Consider the following 13,008-nt stretch of genomic DNA (forward strand, 5'->3'; position numbering starts at 1 on the left):
GTAACATACCCAATGCAAGAAAACAACCCCTCCCAGAGAGCATCAAGAACCCCTCATTTCAACCCTGAGCTACAAATATTCTCCTATATTGAAATCATAAAACCCTATGGTTTTTGCAAATTAGGGTTAGAATACAGAGTCAGTTTTTGGACACAGAATACAAAAAACATTTGTTGTATTCCTCTAGTATTAGCACCAGTACTCTAGTTCAGGGGTCTGCAAACTTAAATACTCAAAGAGCCATTTGGACCCGTTTCCCACAGAAAAGAAAACACCGGGAGCCACGAAACCTGGGTGGGCATGGCCAACTCGATGTCACTCACTTTTACCGGTAACATGACCCCCCCCAGCCATGCCTACCCAGCCAGTCATTAGGGCAGAGAACCAGTTGTTAAAAAACACCAGGAACCACAAAATCCTTTTGACATCTCTCTCTTTCTCTCCTCCCTCCCTCCCTCTCTTCTCCCTCCCCCTCTCTCTGTATCTCTCTGTCTCTGCTCTGGCCATTTCTCCATCCCCTGGCCTCCATCTCAGGCCAGGCAAGGAGTGACTGGGAGGCGAGGGCCATCCAGTGGTGGGATCATCTGACAGGGAGCCACAGCAGAGGGCCCAAAGAGCCGCATGTGGCTCCGGAGCCACAGGTTGCTGACCCTTGCTCTAGTTCATAGCTCCACAAGAACCTCTGGATATTAGCTGTACAATAATTGTTGGAGTTACTTCATTGAGTTAATATATTTTAGTGGAAAGCCAAACAAAAAGCTTTTCAGACATTTAAGAAGCCATCAAAAAGGGAATATTATTATTATTCCATATTATTAAAAGTATTGTAAGAGCTTTGGAAGGCCTTGCAACTCCTTAAACTCCTGCAGATTTTAGGAAGATGCTTGGGAAGGGCAAACAAAGGATCTATAAATGTGTGTGTGTATGTGTTTATGTTGATAGATTATAAAAGCAATTTTATAAGCTGCCATCAACCTTATGAATTAGATCTAAGAAAAAACTAAGAACTAAGTAGACCACAACCTACTTCTTGGTAAACTAGAAAAATGTGGGATAGACAGCATTACCACTAGATGGATTTGTAACTGGCTGACAAACCATAGTCAACAAGTAGTCCTTAATGGTACTATATCATGGGTGTCAAACTCGATCGCGTCATGTGACGTATTGTGACGTATCATGACTTTTTTTGCATTTGTGGATCTGGGTGGGCATGGCCTACACATGATGCATCTGGCCCATGTTTGACACCCCTATGCTACATCTACATGGAGGGAAGTAAACAGTGGGATAGTTATGTCTTAGGGCCAGTACTCTTAAATGACTTAGATGAGGGAATAAAAGGGGAACTCATCAAATTTGCAGATGACACTAAGCTGGCAGGAATAGCCAACATCCCAGAAGACAAACTCAGGATCCAAAAAGATCTTCTTCTTTTTTTTTTTTTGCATTTTTTTTTTAATTTTTTAAAACACAGAGACAAACATACAATACATCTTTTCGGAACAGAGCATTGATCTGGTCATAAATTTGTTCAGCTTTTTGTTCCATCTTTAACACAATTTTATATATTCTATTTTTGCCATAACATTTATTTCTTAATCTTGGCTCACATATCTCAACTATTACCATTTTATAGTAAACTTACTCATATTAGTTTAATCAAAACTGTTACCCTTCTATTAATCCACCTTAAATCTTAATTCAAATAGTACCTCATAATACATTTCACAATTCTTACCATAAATTCTCACTATTAACAATACAGTTAATACAAATTGCAAGCATTCGCAGATGACCTGGATCTTTATTCTTGAAGATCCACTAACATCAATAACTACACTGATAGATAAAATAGGAGAGTTTGGGAAAGTAGCTGGTTTGAAAATCAACAAAGACAAAACGAAGATTCTGACTAAAAATATGTTGGTAAAGCAAAAAGAAGAATTGGTGGATATATCAAAGGTGCAGGTCACAAACAAGGTTAAATATTTGGGGATATATTTGACAACAAGATGTAGCACGCTTAAAGAAAATAACTATAATAAACTCAAACAACAGATAGGGACAGACTTGGCGAAATCGGAAAATTTACAGCTTTCTTTGATTGGAAGGATATCATCTATAAAGATGAATATTTTGCCCAGAATTTTATATTTGTTCCAGACAATTCCAATTAGATTGGGGAAAGACTTCTTTGAAGAATTGAATAAAATGGTGTTAACATATATTTGGCAGGGAAAGAAGGTGAGGATAAGACTAAAGTTGCTACAAGATGCTAGAATGAGAAGGGGTTTTGGCCTACCTAACTGGGAACTTTACTATCAAGTGACAAGTTTGATGTGGATTAAAGAATGGATAACATTAAGGAATACTAGACTATTAAATCTAGAAGGTCATGATTTGTTGATGGGGTGGCATGTTTTTTTGTGGTATAAGGGAACATAAATACAGGGGTATTTTAGGAGACATTATATACGCGAGGCTTTGTTATTGAATTGGGAGATTAAAAAACAACATTATTTGAAAATTCCAGTCTGGGTATCGACGATTGAAGCTTTTTCATATTCAGTAATATTTAGAAGAGAACAAATCATTAGATATAGTGAATTAATGGATGAAAAGGGTGAACTTAAGTTGAAGCAAGAATTGGAAAAACAAGGTTTTAAGATGGATTGGTTTTCTTATTTGCAAATACGTTCTAGATATGAAGAAGATTCTAAACAAGAAGGTTTTTACAATGTTCTGACTAATTTAGATAAGATATTGACAGGGTCTGATGATTATGTAATTAAAAAATTGTATGGTTATTTATTAGAGGTAAAATTGGAAAAGGAACAAGTTAAAGAGACAATGATAGCATGGGGGAAAATTTTTGGTCACGGGATTGATTTAGAGAAATGGCAAAAATTGTGGTTGCAAAATTATAAAATGACAATGTCTACAGCATATAAGGAGAATTTGTATAAGATGTTTTACAGGTGGCATTTACCCCCGACGAGAATAGCCAGAATGTTCAAGAATAAATCGGAGAAATGTTGGAAATGCCATCAGACTCCAGGATCATATTACCATATATGGTGTACATGCACAGAAGCTAAAAGATATTGGACTAAAATCCACACATGGTTGGAAAAAATGACAAAGAAACACATTGACTTTAAACCAGAGATATTTTTATTAGGGATTTTACCAGAAATATATAACAAAGAACTGAGATATTTAATTGTGAATGTTTTAACAGCGGCTAGAATTGCTTTTGCTAAAAATTGGAAAGGTGAGAAGATACCTACTGAGGAGGAAGTTATTAAGAAAATTATAGATTGTGCTGAAATGAGTAAATTGTCATTTGAAATTAGAGAACAGGAAGATAAACAATACTGTTTGATCTGGGACTTGTTTTATCAATGGCTAGATAATAAAGCATGGAGATGAAATAGGAAATTAATGTAATGATAAAATATATGGCTAAATGAGTATAACATATAAAACTGTTAATAAGAGAAATTAAATAATTGGTATTTTGGGATAAGGGATTGAGCACAAAAGAATTTTAACTGATCGATACACTGTTTGTAATTGTATTTGAATGGTGGTGATTTTATGTTTTGTTTTTGTTTTAAATAAAAAAAATTCAAAAACAACAACAACAATACAGTTCAAACATGTTTATATTTCTGAATCTTCTTTCAATTTCTAAAACTTCCCTACATTTTGTTATTACTTCATATAATATACATTATTACTTCATCAAATTTAAATCTTATCTCTAATCTTAAAAATATACCAATTTAACAATTAAACAAAGTTCTTAATTCAAATAATACAACATAATACAATTCCCAATTATTTCCCTAAATTCTGCTATTTAACAATACCATTTATATAAAAGCCAATTAAATAAGTCTTATTTAATTAAATCATAATCCTATATCATTTCAATTTTCTTTTCCTTTTTGTTTAGATAAATGTATTGTTGAGAATATTCAAATTATTACAATTGTTATAGGTATTTAAATGATATCCCAATTATTATACCCATCAATTTTTCAAATAATATCATCCAACATCTTAATAAAAATTAATTCATTATGTCCATTAATATCTTTTCTTTTTACATAATCAAATTTTCAAATATTTTAGCTTCAATCCATATTTTAATTCTATCTGTAACATATTCTTCTCTCATTTCTATCTTTCTTACTCTCTTCCCTTTTTTTATTTTTACCCTTTTCTTTCCCCTTTTTCTTTTGTGTTCTAACGTCTTGTGTTCCCCTATTTTGCCCTATCTGTCCCATTGTTTCCCCTCTCTTTTCTCTTTTCCTTATTTTACCATTGTTAATCTCAAAGTAATCATTTTGTGAGCCAAAATCCTGTACTCTTCTATTTTGCCCTATATTTCCTAGTATTTTCCAACCTTTTTCTCTCTTTTTTGTCATTCCACTGTTAATCCCTGTGTAATCATCTAAGTGTTTTTGTGTTTTTTCTGTTCCATTTCTCTATCCAGCTTTGTCTCTTCCCATCCTCTTTATTTTTTCCATTGTTAATTTCAATATAATCTCCAACAATCTCCTTTTTATTGTTACTGTCCTCATATTCAGTTAATTTTACATAATTAATCTCATTGTCTTTATCTTCTTTGTTTTCAATCTCTGCATCTTGTATCTCTGTCTTTAAGTCTTTGTCAAATTGAACGTGTTCTATCTCAGTTATTAAGTCCTCAGATTTCGATTTTCCATGCAACATTGTCTTCATTTCCCTTATTTCCATTTTCCAAGTCAAATACATCATTATAATCATCTCTCTGATTTCTTGCTCCATTTTGCTCTTTCCAAATTAGTCTTATTCCAATTTTAAAAATCTCGTTAAAGATCTCTTTTTCTTTTCTTTCTTCCCTCCAAAGTCAAGCCGTTTGCAAACAGATAAATCCTCCCCCAAAGTTCTTACCACTATTATCTCAAACAAAGTTCAGAATTTTCCAAAACAAAAGTTACAAGTTGCACCGTTCTTTTCCTCCTGAAGATGTCTTTCTCCAATCCACAATTCTTATAAGTAATTTCACATATCCATTTTGTTTCAGTTAACTATTTTACTAGTTTCTTTTCTTCTTCTTCACTTTAAAAATATCCACTCAATCTAGTCCAGTCCCAATTAAGCAATACTTTCTTCTCTCTCTCTCTCTTTTTCAATTTACAAAAACTTCTGTTACCGGGCTTATTTCAATTCTTTTTTATTTGTCTTAACCTTCAAAAAAGAAGAAAAAAGGATCTGCTTATGTTTTCCAATCCTTTTTCCATATTTAGGATTATTTCTTCTAATCTTTAATGTTCTCCAAATAATTTCCTTCCAAAAGTCAATTTTCTTTTAGGGTTTTTATCCCTTTAAATTCTGCTTCTGACCTCCTCTTTTTTTCCCCTGTGCCCTTTAGCCGCCAATTTCTCACTGGGGTTTTTCCAAATTTAAAAGCTTTTTAGTGCTGTTATTTCATCTGGGTTGGCTGTCACTCACCCAGCTTCAAAACTCCATTCCTTTCACCACTCCTGCTCATTGCTTGGCCCGGTTGCCCCAGCTTCGTGACAGCGACAATGGCTGCCGCCCCCGCTGCCGATTTAGAGAGAAATTCCTCTGACCTTCGAGGAACTTGCCTGTTCCTCTCAGTCTTCCGAGGTGCCTCTCCTTCTTCCCTGTCCCTACAGAATGGTTCAGGTCCAAAGACCGCTCGACAGCAGTTTGTCAGTCCGGGTTTTCGCGGAGCTCATCGGAGCCCGTTAATTCCCCGACTGTCTCGCTGCGACGCTTCCAGTGATCTCCGGATCCAAAAAGATCTTGACAGACTTGAACAATGGGCCTATCCAACAACATGAAATTTAATATGGAGAAAAGCAAGGTTTTACTGTTAGGCAGGAAAACCCAAAGGCACAAGTACAGAGTATGCGAAACCTGGCTCAAAAACAGTAACTGTGAGAAGGACCTTGGAGTCCTAGTGGATGATCGCTTAAACATGAGCCAGCAGTGTGCAGCAGCAGCAAAAAATGCAATCCTGGGTTGTATAAACAGAGGCATAGAATCAAGATTACATGAAATATTAGTGCAGCTTTATAAAACCCTAGTAAGACCACACCTGAAATATTGCCACCAATTTTGGTCACCATACTACAAAAAAGATGTTGAGACTTTGAAAAAAGTTCAAAGGAGAGCAACTAAGATGATCAAAGGCCTGGAGATTAAACCATACAAAGGACGGCTGCAGGTTTTGGGTTTGGCTAGTCTAAAGAAAAGAAGAATTAGGGGTGACATGATAGCAGTATTCCAGTATTTCAGGGGCTGCTACAAATAAGAGGGGGCCAACTTATTTTCCAATGCATCAGAAGGCAAGACAAGAAAAAATGGATGGAAACTAATCAAGGAGAGAAGCAATTGGAATTAAGGAGAAACTTCCTAACAGTGAGGACAATTAATCAGTGGAACAGCTTTCCTTCAGAAGTTGCAGGGGCTTCATGACTAGAGGTTTTTAAGAAAAGACTGGACGGTCACCGATCTGAAATGGTATAGGGCAGTGATGGCTAACCTTTTTGCCATTGCGTGCCAGGAGGGGGGGTGGGGGGTTTGCATGGATGAGTGCCCACATCCATAATTCTATGCGCCCTGCCCCCACGCATGCGCATGTGCCCCCCCGCTCCCGGCACACAATGGCCCAGTAGGTCCGTTTTTCTCTCTCACCTGGCTCCAGAGCCTCTCTATGAGTCTGGGGAGGGTGAAAACGGCCTTCCCCACCACCCCTCAGGCCCTCCGGAGGCAGGAAACAGCCTGTTTCCCTACTTCTGGTGGGCCCAGAAGGCCCAAAAATCAACTTGCGCCAGAGCTAAGCTTGCGTGCCCACTGATATGGCTACATGTGCCACCTGTGGCACGCGTGCCATAGGTTCGCCATCATGGGTATAGGGTCTCCTGCTTGAGTAGAGCGTTGGACTAGAAGACCTCCAAGGTCCCTTCCAGCCCTATTCTGATTGAAAAATATTTTTTATTATCTTTCACGTAGAGAAATTTAAAGGCAATGTATTCTGAAAAAGTTTTAAGCTGATTTCTAGATGTGAACAATTAGATTTACTATATTAATTTTCTTCAAGCAGAACAGCTACAACTTTATTTTCTAGTTTTATTTTATTTTTGTTAGGGTGTGTGTAAAAAGTATTTGTTGCTTGTGCAACGAGCAGAGCAGAAACACACAGGGAAGGAGATAAACGTCCGGCTCGTGTGAGAAAAATACTTTATAGATAACAGTCTCGGTGTAAGTAAAACAGTCCAAGGTCATAAACAGTAATATCAGTCCAGTAAGTATCTTCCCTTACCAAAGCAAACAGACTTTAGTAACTATTGGTATACAGTACCATATAATAGACTCAGTAAGCAACAGGATACAATCAGGTATCAATCCGGAAGAAGCAGGAAGAACCAGGAAGAAGGAACGCTTCTCTGTGCTGCTTATTTATGCACTGTAGCCTAATTACAGGGTTCAGCAAACCCTGATTACGTGGCTCAGTTGTTTCTTAAAGAAACAGATATTGCCTGACCAACAAGTTAGGAGTACGCTGCAAGCTGAACCTAACATTCTCCCCATTGGGCAGGACAATATACACAATAGATACAGAAACAAAAATACACATCCAAATTATACATTGTACAGTGGTATCAGTTACATTTCAGATTCTTAATCCAAATCTTTCACAACAATTGGTGTGTTTAATGGCACCTTGCGCTTTGGTAAAGTTGTCGGCAATATTGTCCTCTGATGCGCAATATTCCAATGTAATCATGTTATCCTTAACACATTGCCGAACATTCAGATAACGTATATCAGTGTATTTAGTCCTTGTCTTTACAGCAAGATTCGTTGCCATTTTAATGGCTGCCTGGTTATCCTCATAAACCGTGATAGGATAATCCATTTTGAATCCAATATCTTCCATCAACTGTTTATAATAAATCAGTTCAGTACATGTAAGTGATAGACAAGAAAACTCCGCTTCCATGGTAGACAAATTGATGTGTTTCTGGCGAATTGATTTCCATCCAATCAGGCAGTTATCCAACATGATTGCCATTCCAGACGTAGATTTTCTGGCAAAACTGGCATCAGCATATGCCTTTAATATCATATTGGCATTTGGTTCTAAATACATAGCAAAATGCAATGTTCTTTTAAGATACCTAAGAACACGTTTAGCAGCCTGCCAATGCCTATCAGTAGGCTCTGAACTATATTGTGCTAGTTGATTAACACTAAAAGCTATATCAGGCCGTGTCCAGTTGCTCAAATACGACAAACTGCCTATTAATGATTGATACAGTTCTTTACTGAACTGTGGACTCTGCAAACTATCCTGCTGGAATTCTTGTGCCATAGGAGTCTTGGCAGGTTTACATAATTCCATCCCATATTTTTTCAACAATTTGCAGATCTTATTAGATTGTGATATTTTAAATCCTCTAGATGTTTTCAGGATATCCAGCCCTAGATAATGCCGTATATGTCCTAGATTTCTAAGTTTAAATTTTGTTTGCAACTGACCGATAATCTCTCTGGCCTCAGCGTCAGTTCTGGTAATTATGGCAATGTCGTCTGTAAAGAGTAACAAGAATGAAACACATCCATCCTGTTCTTTTTTAAACAGACATTTATCTGCTACGCCCTCATAGAACCCAATATTATGCAATTCCTGCACTATACATTGGTTCCACTCGTAACCTGATTGCCTTAAACCATATAGGCTTTTCTGTAGCCTCCAACACTCAGTTCTATCCTGTGTATTATAACCAGGAGGTTTCTTCATATATATTGTATGCCTCAACGGAGCATTCAAGTAAGCTGTCTCGACATCTAAATGAGTAATAGAGCATTTATTTCTAGCTGCCCAAACAAGCATCGTTCTCAAAATGCTCGCTCGTAGACTTGGAGCAAAAACTTCATCATAGTCTTTATCTGTCTGTGAGAACCCTTGTGCAACAAGCCGAGCTTTATGGGTTATTACCCCATCTACACTTTTCTTTACCTTATAGACCCACCTACAGCCTATAAGTTTCTCATTTGGTGGTATTCTTACAACTTCATAGACACCAAGCCTCTTCAAAGAATCAATTTCTCTATCCATTGCCTCTTGCCAGGCTTTTTGCTCCTTTTCTGGATATAATTTTATATCATGATAACTGGATGGTTCGATATCTACTTGGCAAACCACTGTGGCTTTATAGCGATCTGGTGGATGCCGGTCCCTGGAAGATCGTCTAGGCATAACAGGACTAACATCAGGTATATTGGGTTCATCCTCCCCTAACCCTGATTCCTGTTCCTGTTCTTCAACCTTAATAGATGGTTTATCATCCATCTCAAATGAACTATCATCAGGAATATGGTCTATCTTAACATCCACATCTGTAAAACCATAGTCTGCTTTTTCTAACCTGTTCCAGCCTTCATGTTCTAGGAATTTAGCATTAGCGCTACACAAAACTTTTGTTGTTCCTGTTTCCCAGAACCTATAGGACCTATGGTTAGCTTCATAGCCAACAAAAATCATTTTCTTTGCTCTCTGTTGGTCCTTCCTTCTCTGACTAACTGGTATATGCACCCAGGCTGGTGCACCAAAAGTATGTATATAACTTAAATCAGGCTTCCTCCCGTGCCATAAAGTAAAAGGAATTTTTCCTGTAGAGGAGTGCACCACATTATTTAAAATATGATTGGCACATAGTATTGCTTCTCCCCACAATTTATCAGGTAAACAAGCATCAGCCAGCATAGTCCTAGTCATAGCTTGTAGGGTCTGGCCTCTTCTTTCAATATATGCATTATGTTCTGGCCGGAAAGGGGCAGAACGTTTATGCTGTATCCCAGCATCCTTAAAAAACTTAGCCAACTGATGGTTAGTAAACTCAGTTCCATTGTCAGTAACAATGCATTTCACCTTAAACCTCTGCTTCCTTTCTACAAAACGAAGCCAATTTGTGATACATTGAAACGTATCACTTTTGGACTTCATAAGGTAGCAAAAACCATATCTAGTAAAGTGATCAACTATACTTAAAATATAGCATGCTCCCCCTAAACTGGGTTTCTTTGGCCCTATTAAGTCTAAAAAGACTACCTCCAAAGGTTTAGTTGTTTTAAACCCATTGCAGCGGTTTGCAGGTGTAACTTTACTTTTATGTTGGTTACAAGTATTACAGTTCAGGTATTTGCTGCAAGCCCTTAATTTGATGCCTTTAGACTGCTTAACAGTCAAATTCAACAACCTGAAATTCAGATGACCAAGCCTTCTATGTAGTAAATGTACGCATTCATCATGAGGCTTTACATTTCCAAATTTAGCTTTTGACTGAACTAACAGTAATGACTTATCCCTAATGACAAATAAGTCGTTTTCTAATTCTGCAGTAACTACAGTGCCTTCACATTCAAGCAAACATTTGTTGTTTTTAAAAGTTACTGTAAACCCAGAATGTAGTAATGACTTTACAGATAAAAGGTTATATTTCAAACTAGGGATATAAAGCATGGGTAAAGGGTGCTTACTAATAGAACATTGAACAAGTCCCTCCCCAGCTACAGTCACATTCCAGCCATTAGCTAATTTGACCTTTTTAGTACTTTTCTTCATATTTAGAAACAGTTTTCTGTTTTTTGTTATGGATTGAGAGGCACCGCTATCAATCACCCACCAATCATCTTCTATATTATTAGATGAACTGGTTGCTAAATTACACCCTTTCCTGGGTTTAGCAGAATTTCTAGCAGACTCTTTCTTATTATTACAATATTTTGCAATGTGCCCCTTAGCCCCACATGCATAACAGCGTTTCACAATATTGACATTCTCATATACAGCTTCCACTTTTGGTTGCTGTTGCATCCTTAACTGGTCTCGTTCTTGCCTACGTTTGGCCTCATCCAGTAACCTACCAGTTATACTGGCCAATGTTAGTTCATCTCTAGACAATACTTCTAATGATGAAACAAAAGAGTCATAACTGTCATCCAACGATGAAAGAATAATATAAACTTGCTGCAGTTCAGTAAACACAAGGTCTTTCTCATGTAGCTCCTGGAAAAGCCCTGTCATGGAGTCCAGGTAAGCCATCATGTCTCCTCCTTTCTGAAGATGTAAGCGAAATAATTTCCGTGTCAGGTAGATATGGACACCCACAGAGTCACGAACGTAGAGCTTCTTTAGCTTTGACCAACACCTCGCAGCAGACTCTTCGCCCCGGAAATGGACAAGTTGCTGGTCACCCAGTGTCAGGCCAATGATGCATAAAGCACGCTCGTTGTCCCTGTGAAACTTCGCTATCTCTTTGGCATCTTCTTCGTCAGCAGCATTCAATGCAGTTATGTCCGGTGGATTATTAACCATGTCCCACAGTCCTTCTTTTCGCAAAAATAGACAGCATTTTGTGGACCAGGTAACATAGTTTGTTCCATCCAACCGGGTTATAGTAGAATAACTTGTACCTTGCTCAAAAGCCATCATCTTGACTACTACACCCACTGCCTGCACTTCTCACTTCCACAAAAACAAATTAAAGAGCCCTGGAACGTTCTGGGCCCATAACCAATGTTAGGGTGTGTGTAAAAAGTATTTGTTGCTTGTGCAACGAGCAGAGCAGAAACACACAGGGAAGGAGATAAACGTCCGGCTCGTGTGAGAAAAATACTTTATAGATAACAGTCTCGGTGTAAGTAAAACAGTCCAAGGTCATAAACAGTAATATCAGTCCAGTAAGTATCTTCCCTTACCAAAGCAAACAGACTTTAGTAACTATTGGTATACAGTACCATATAATAGACTCAGTAAGCAACAGGATACAATCAGGTATCAATCCGGAAGAAGCAGGAAGAACCAGGAAGAAGGAACGCTTCTCTGTGCTGCTTATTTATGCACTGTAGCCTAATTACAGGGTTCAGCAAACCCTGATTACGTGGCTCAGTTGTTTCTTAAAGAAACAGATATTGCCTGACCAACAAGTTAGGAGTACGCTGCAAGCTGAACCTAACAATTTTCATGGGGAAAATATTTGTTTTTGGACTAGACTTAAAAATCTTAATGAGATTCATTGCTCTTTAACACTAAGATCTTCAACTGTTGACCAATGTGAAAAATTAAATTAAATTAAGTAAATATGCTTGCAGGATACAAATAACAACTTTTCTTTTTATTGTGTTTTGCACATTATGAAACATACAATAGTCTGCCTTAAAATCAAAGCTAATTTGTCTGTTAAAAATGTGGAAACACTGCTTTGAGCAATAAGAATATACAAGAGTAGTGCTATCAGAGTTTAGTTTGCTTTAGATGAGAAAGCACATTTATTTAAAAGCAGCTAAAGACAAAGATGGGGCCTTTTCTGGTAGTGGTATCTACCTATTAGACTAACTTCAAGCTTTCATTTGAATTGAATGTCTGTCTAAAAAACATGAGACTGTACTTTATAAGAAACCCATTCAGTGGTGGGATTCAAATTTTTTTACTACTAGTTCTGTGGGCATGGCTTGGTGGGTGTGACTGGGTGGTCATGTGCCTGGGTGGGTGTGGCCAACTTGACATCACTCACACCAAGGGGTGCCTTGCCCGGCCCCTCCCCTCCCAGCCACTCCTTATCACGCCCGGCCTCAACTTATCTATAGTGCTGAAAAAATGTTCACCTTTTTTCGAATTTATTATCTGCATCTCCATACTATAGATGTACTTTCATGACCACTGAAAGGAGGAAATGGCTCACATGCTTTGCCCAAGAGTGTGATAGGCAGTCACAAAACAGGCTTTTGAGGGGCTGCCACAAAGAAGGAGGGGCAATATATTTTCCAAAGAAGCAGAAGGAAAAAAAAGAAGCAATAGATGGAAACTGAACAAAGAGTGAAGCACCTAAAACTAAGGAGAAAACTTCCTGACAGTAAGAACAATTAACCAGTGGAACTACTTGTATCTAGACGTTCTGCGTGCTCAATCACTGGAAG

The 13,008-nt window shown here is 37.7% G+C and overlaps 1 protein-coding gene across 9 annotated transcripts in view; it reads right to left on the minus strand.

Annotated features, from left to right (window-relative positions):
* The window catches only part of DMD (dystrophin), a 2,096,968-nt gene that overhangs the window by 372,614 nt on the left and 1,711,346 nt on the right, over nt 1-13,008 (minus strand). The gene's annotated exons all lie outside the window — the stretch shown is intronic.

The sequence above is a fragment of the Pituophis catenifer genome, unplaced genomic scaffold (assembly GCF_029215685.1).
Source record: "Pituophis catenifer annectens isolate HBS135680 unplaced genomic scaffold, rPitCat1.0.hap2 SCAF_4, whole genome shotgun sequence".
In the NCBI taxonomy this organism is placed as follows: Eukaryota; Metazoa; Chordata; class Lepidosauria; order Squamata; family Colubridae; genus Pituophis; species Pituophis catenifer.